Raw genomic sequence first — 6,788 nt, 5'->3', positions numbered from 1 at the left:
TAACTTATACATTTAAATAATTTTGACAAAAGTTACCATCACTCAAGAAAGTTTCTCTTTGTCCACTCCTAAGCAATTGCCTCCTTCATCCAGAGATAGGTACTGTTCTGATTTTTTTCATCGATGAATAGTTTTGTCTGTTATAGGGCTTCATAATAATACAATCACACAGTGTACATTCCTTTAGGTAAATAGTCTTATTTTAACCCTAAAGCTTCTGAGCTGGCTATGGAGCATAGCCTTAGAGAGCAAACATCGTGAGTGGGCCAAAGATGTATAGCTGTCTGGTGACAGCTCCCAGCCAGGTGCAGCCCCAGCTCTACTGCACAGTCAGTTCCCCTCTGGTCTCTTAGCTGCTAGCTCTAGCTCTGTGGCAGAACCTCCTGTAGAACTGGTACTCCCTCCACTTGGCAGATGTAGAACATATGCTCTCTGTAATGAAAACAAATTATTTTTCCATATAAAGTGTTTAGTGGCTCCTGATACAAGCCAATCATCTTGGAATATATTTCATTTTATTATTGAATACTCTAAAAGAAAAAAATTTAATTTATTTTTATTTTATGTGCATAAGTATTTTTCCTGCATGGATGTAAGTGCACCCAGGTGCGCAATGCCCATGAAGACCATAAGAAGGAGTCAGATCTCCCAGAACTGGAGTTGCCAATGGTTGTTGGCTGCCATGTGGGTGCTAGGAAGCAAACCTGAGTCTTCTGCAAGAGCAGCCTGTGCACTTCATCACTCAGCCATCTCTCCAGCCATTATTGAATACATTTAAAAATAATATTTTATTGATTCTTTGATAATTTCATGCATGTATTTTAATGATATTCGGATCCCTTCTCCCATCTCTACCCCATCTGACTACCTCTTCCCTGGCTTCATGTCCTCTATTATTATTTTTGAGTCCTATAGTCTGATGTGTGTTCCCAAAGGCGCTTGGGTGTGGGTCCATCCCATGGAGCACGACTAACCTAACCAGCATCACCCCCTTAAAGAGAACTAACTCTCTGTTCCAGAAGCTATCAGTTGCCAATAGTTCCTCAGCTGGGGCTGGATCTTCTTGCCCACCTCCCCACTCCATGCTGGGATTCTGTTTGGTTTGAGTTTGTGCAGTTCTTATGCATGCTCTCACAACCACCACGAATTCATATGTGCAGTGTCCTATTGTGTATGGGAAGCACCATTTCCTTATATTCATCTACCAACTCTGTTTCTTGTAAAATTTCCACCCCTTCTTCTGTAATGACCTCCGAACTTTGGGAAGAGAGAGCCCATTTAGGGCTGAGTATTCTGATTATTTTTGAAAAGAGGAAGAATATAAAAACATTCAAAGTGCACATATAATTTATTAATTTCATTCGGTAAGAATTTTATTTGCACTTGCCAAGTGCCAGGTCTGATTAAGACCAGGGTATCACTACCAAGTGTAGTGCCTATTCTCCTGTATCATGAGAGGAGACATATGACGAATAACTATAATGCATGAGATGATGGTAAGTGCTCTGAAGAACAATAAAACAGGTAAAGAGGATGAGGAAAGAGGGTGCTGATTTTATATGTGTGTATATATATGTATATAAAGACGTGTGTGTGCACATGCACACATGTGTTCATGTGTATTTTTGTAAGGCAGAGGACAATCTCTGGTGTTATTCCTCGGGCACCTTCTCCCTTTTGCTTGAGACAAGGTCTCTCACCAATAAGGAACTTCAACAACTTAGATCAGCTGGCCAGCAAGTTCCAGGAATCTGCCTGTCTTTGTCTCCCATCTCACCATCACTGAGAGTCTGTGTACCACCACACCTGGTTTTCTGTGTGGGTCCTAGGGCTTGAATTCAGCTCCTCATAGTTTCGAGGCAAGCACTTTACCAAATGCACCATCTTCCTAGCTGAAAAGACTTCTTCTTAAGTTAACTGATAGTAATTGTACATGTTGATAGAATTTAGTGGTATTTCCATACCATAGAGTGCAAAATGTTCCCTGGTCCCGTCTTCCATCCTCAGTCCCCTACCACCCTTCCCAGTCTCCAGTAATCAGTATTCTACTTTCAGGTCAGTGTGTTTTTAGTTTGCACATCAGTGAGGACAGGCAATACTTGTCTGACTTCTTTTGCTTAATATTAAGTCCTCTAGTTCCAAGCACTATGATGAAATGGCATTTCACTCCTCTTAATTGCTAATGCTCCATTGTGTGCATACACCACATTTTTTTAACTTAAAAAATATTATTTTTATTTTATGTGTATGCATGTATTGCCTGCATGTAGGAAAGTGCACCTGTGTTGTGAAATGCCTGCAGAGGACAGAAGAGGCTGTCAGATCTCCTCGAACTGGAGTTACAGACAGTTGTTAGCTGCCATGTGGGTGCTGAGATTCGACCTCTGGTCTTCTGCAAGAACAACCAGTTTTCTTAACCACCGAGCCATCTCTCCAGCCTCTACACCATATTTTCTTTATCCATTGATATGTTGACGGGCACCTAGGCTGGTCCCATCATCTTAGCTAAGGTAAATACTGTTGCTATAAATATGGGCATATTAGGTATCTCTCCTGCATGCTAACTTCCTTTAGGTAGACACTCAGGCTTTACAATTCTGCTATCTAATGATAAGAGATAGCAGAAAAATGTTACCAACCTTATTTTACACAAATATATAAAGTATGTTTACTCATTCTCCTACTGATGTACACACGGACTGTTTCTAGATTGTGGCTATTTTATTTTAGGAAAAACACTGCTGTGAATAATTTTATACAAATATCCTTCTTCTTGGGCCTACATGTATTCCTTTTTTGTAAGTAAATACCTAGGAGTAGAAATTCTGGGTTGTAGAAAAAAGTTTAGTTTTTAAAAATATTTTATTATTTTCATGTTATGGTATGAGTGTACTGCCTGCATGCAAGTGCACCCATGTCATGCAATGCCCACAGAGGTCAGAAGAGAGCGTCGGATCCCCTGGAATTGGAGTTACCAGCAGTTGTTAGTCGCATGTGAGTGCTGGTGCTGGGAGTTGAACCCAGGTCCTCTACAAAAGCAGCCAGTGCTCTTACCTGCTGAGCCATCTCTCCATCCCCCAGTTTAGTTTTATAAGAAACTGCCAAACCTTTTTTGAAAGTGGTATTTATGTTCACATAAATAATGTATGAGGATTCCAGTCGCACGTGATCAGGCCTCTGACTCATTTATATGCTTAACCTTATCCTGCAGCCATGAAATGAATTTGCCTTCATACTTGTAAAAGGAAAAAAATGTTTTTTTTTTTTTGCTTAACTGCTCCCAGTTTTGTTGATCACAGAATGCACATGCAAACTGCAGCTCAAGTTGCTAAAATGTGAGTGCCTGCCCTATATGATAATCATTTTTATTGAAGTGTATGTAATCTACCACTATTGGCAAGGAAACCAAGGCCAATAGGGGAGGAAACTAAAACCCAAAAATGTTAAGTAACTTGCCCCAAATTACACAGGTGGCCATGCTGAAATTTGAACCAAATCTTTATTACTATGGCTTTACAATTCTGCTATCTAATGATAAGAGATAGCAGGAAAAATGCTTCCAACCTTATTTTACATAGAGCCAAGAAAACTGAAGTCAATAAAGGACAAGGGACTTTCCTGAAGCCCTCCCACGCCCACTCCCTTCAATGTCTGAACCATCAGAATCCAAGTATGGCTGCTTCCCAGAAGGGAAGCATTTCCATTCCACTGCCCAGTCCTCTTCCACGCTTCGGGGAATTCTTGCTTTTATCTGGAGCCTTTTAATGGTGCCAAGGATTTACAAAGCACTAGGCGATAACTTCAAAGAAATGCATGCATCTGAAAGGTGAAGTAGCGTTACGCTCCCTTCCCTTTGGGGCCAAGACAGAGGTATTAAATGAAATTGTCAGATTATGCCAGTTCCTACCTGGACATTCTCTTTAAAACGTCTTGCTACCCACTCACTCCTCTCTAGGCAAGGAAAGAAAACAATGTGCTGCTTTGAGCATTCGGTGGGAAACCAGTGGGAAGTTGGTGTGGGGGTACTTTTCTCTTGGACTCCCACACCGCCATCTGGCGGACATCTGGTATTTTCCTTTCTCCACAGTAGAACTTTTTGCAACTAGTATGTATTGTCTATTTCTAGTCCCTGGGGATCCAGAAGAGACTTGGTTTTGTGGTTCCTGCTGTGGTGGAACTAACACTCTCCAGGGGGCAAAGGGAACCACAGAAACCACTCACACCATTATAACAGTGTGTGCTGAAGACTGGTAAATGTCAATAGCAAAGTTTAGTGCTTAAGAACAGCAGCTCCAGCAGCAAACAAACCTGCCCTTGAGTCCCACCCTGGACACCTAGCAGCTGTGTTATCTAGAGCTGAGTCACCTTATGGCTCTGTGCTCTGATTTCCTTACATATACTATGGAGACAATAAAGACAACAGTGCTTACCATAGGATTTCATGGCTAGAATTGAATAAGGAAATGTTTGTAGGGAGCACGGGGCCTGGAATATGTCAAATGCTCAGCTGTGGTTATTTCATTCTTAGCAGTAACGTTATGGTGCAGTGGAACCAGAAGAGAGGCATTTAATGCAGCCTCATTTAGAGCATACTTCATTGAAGATGCCGCTTATCAGAGGAGCTTTGAGAAAGGACAGTCACCCAGACCATTCTCCGAATGCAATAGTTGACACATTTGGGGGAATAAGCAGGGTTCACCTCACCTCTACATTAGTAGGGATAGTGGGGGAGGGAGTGGGGGGGTTGTAGGGGGTCTCTGTGGGCTTCTGAGTTGGAAAATAATATGGGAACATTTTGAAATGATTGAAATCAGGTCCCAGACCATGAAAGAAATTGTTCCCACATTGAGTAGACAGGGCTCCACTTGAAATTCAATGCTAAGAGAAAAATGAAGGGCAGCTGTGCCAACTACCATCTGTTGGGATTTTGACGTTTATTCTTTGGCCGTAATGCTTCAGTGGTTCATGATTCATCCGGCAATATATTAAATATGCATGATGGGCCTGATAACGTCCCACTGCCTCAAAGCATGAACAATCCCAGGTGCCTTAGCTGCTTTCCAAACTCACAGCAGGAGCAGGTCTTAGTGTAGTCCTATCGTTCACCTCCGCTGTAAACCTTAACATTTCAGGCTATCCAAAGGGCACTCATCCTCCTAAACGTCCCTATGCTCTATGTGGCAGGCACGGGGACAGGCTCAGGAGATACACGAGACTAGCAGTATCTACCTTTCCACAGCCAGTGACAGTTTGCCTGGGGCAGCTGACAGGAAAACAAATCAGTCAGGCCATGTGTTACCATGTTCTCCGAGAAGAGGGCTGCATGTATGAGTGTTTTACAAGTTTTCACTGCTCAAAGCATGCAGATAATAGAGACTGATCCCCTGGGATAAGTGGATAATAATGCAGCCTGCCAGGGAGCTTGGACTACCCCAAAGGCAGAGGCCATCCATAACTCACACACAAATGGAATTGCTTAGATTTCTGGTATACAATCTCACTCCACTTGGTCCTCTCAGGCTGTTGGGGCTGAATGAATGTATACTCCTTGCTGCCAGGCAGCATTTGGTGAGAATCACTCTCCTCTTCTGCATTAGGTATACATACAGGATACCTCCTGCATAAAGGAGACTTTCAAGGAAAGTCAGAAGACATTGAACCACAAAACAGTCTCTGACTTTTCTAAATTCCTACAGAACTAGAATCTTCAGCAGAAAGTTCAGCTTCTAATTTACCCTCAGCGTCTGTAATCATGTGATGTAAGCACAAGGCGTTCTGTCTCCTCACAGCATCTGGCAGGACTAGATGAGTGCTCAGAAGCACTTCTTAAATACCATGTATTAAGATAAAGGAAATCCAGTAGGGTTAGAACTTAACAGGACTTTAAAACACAGAGTTTTGCTTTCTAAGGAAAAGCTGGTGCTGTGCTGGACAACTGCCACCCCAGCACTTGGGGGCTGAGTCAGGATTATAAACTCGCAAACAACTTGGCTACACAGTGAGAATCCCAATGGAAGGGGGTGGATAGGGATGTGCCTCAGTCATAGACTGCTTGCCTAGAATGTGCAAAAACCCTGTGTTCCATTCTCAGCACCAAAAAAATAAATTCACACTAAAACTTTTAAAAGGCTAGGTGTTAACTCTTTAGTACACAAAAGGCTCCAGGATTGATTCTCATAGAAACAGAGAAAAGAGAAAGAAACTTAGCCAAGGATGATGGCACATGCCTCCAATCTCAACACTCCAATTTCAGGGGATCTGATGCCCTCTTCTGACCTCTGAGGGCATTGCACTTATGGGTGCACTTATGTACGTGCAAGCAAAACATGCATATACATAAAATAAAAATAAATAAATATTAAAAAAAGAAAACCTCAGTATGATCGTGAAGGTAGATTTGCAAGATAAGGGGCTTCAGAGCATGAGGAAAAGGAGGAAAGATAGTGTACAGTGGAAATCGACGGGGCTCTAGGTTTACTGAAAATGAAATGGAGTTCTTTTTATCTGGAATTGTCTCCCCCTTGCTGGGGATTGAGAGCGTTCTGCATGCTGGGCGAGGGCTCTCCTCTTGTGTTGGACCTGCAGCGCTGGGAGTGCTGAGAAGAGATTCAGATAATTGCTGGAGAGTCGGGGGGTAGATGATTAGCACATAGAAACTAAAACCAATGCAAACAGGACCTTGATGAGCTTCAGGAGTTCTACACATTTCAGCTCTGAGCAGAACTGTGATCACAAAATGAAGACCTTCTGCCTTACTACCTGTCTATGTTGGGAGGATGAGAGGTGTG

Source organism: Nannospalax galili, unplaced genomic scaffold, assembly GCF_000622305.1.
Source record: "Nannospalax galili isolate Female #2095 unplaced genomic scaffold, S.galili_v1.0 scaffold25, whole genome shotgun sequence".
Lineage (NCBI taxonomy): Eukaryota > Metazoa > Chordata > Mammalia > Rodentia > Spalacidae > Nannospalax > Nannospalax galili.
Note: the sequence above shows the minus strand (reverse complement) of the source record.